General features: G+C 39.8%; 1 protein-coding gene across 1 annotated transcript in view; it reads left to right on the forward strand.

Annotated features, from left to right (window-relative positions):
• The window catches only part of LOC108801038 (serine protease 33-like), a 24,355-nt gene that overhangs the window by 10,139 nt on the left and 13,729 nt on the right, over window positions 1-487 (forward strand). The gene's annotated exons all lie outside the window — the stretch shown is intronic.

Below are 487 nucleotides of genomic sequence, written 5' to 3' on the forward strand. Positions count from 1 at the left end.
AATGGCCCCCTGTGAGGCGGCTCTTATTAGATGGGGAGTCTCCCTAACTGTGATCCCAGAAAGAAAACAATGTCATGAAGAGCGCCCAACCACCAATGAGTCCAAGAAAACATTACCCGTTCATCAAGGAATTCAAAAGACTCGCATCTATTTTTAGTTCATGTTTTATTGTTGTGACCGTACATTCCAATATACATGAATCATGTTATTGATGGCTTACACGTGTTTATTAGACAGCTCTCTCCCTCTCCCGATGTATTCTTAGAGATCATTTTTTAGGTTGTGTTTTTGTAGCCCCGATGAAGAGACGTTCAGATCCCAACATGTGTTGGCTTTTTTTTTGAAGAAATATATTTTTATTTCATTCATTTTACAAGCCAAAAATCATCAAAACTGTAAGCAGGAGAAACCACAAACAAGGAAGGAAAAATATGGCTTATGTGTGTTTTTATTAGACCGCCCTCACCCTCTCCTCCCCCTCTCTCTC

Source organism: Nanorana parkeri, unplaced genomic scaffold (assembly GCF_000935625.1).
Source record: "Nanorana parkeri isolate BGI_ZX_2015 unplaced genomic scaffold, ASM93562v1 scaffold2202, whole genome shotgun sequence".
Taxonomy (NCBI): Eukaryota; Metazoa; Chordata; class Amphibia; order Anura; family Dicroglossidae; genus Nanorana; species Nanorana parkeri.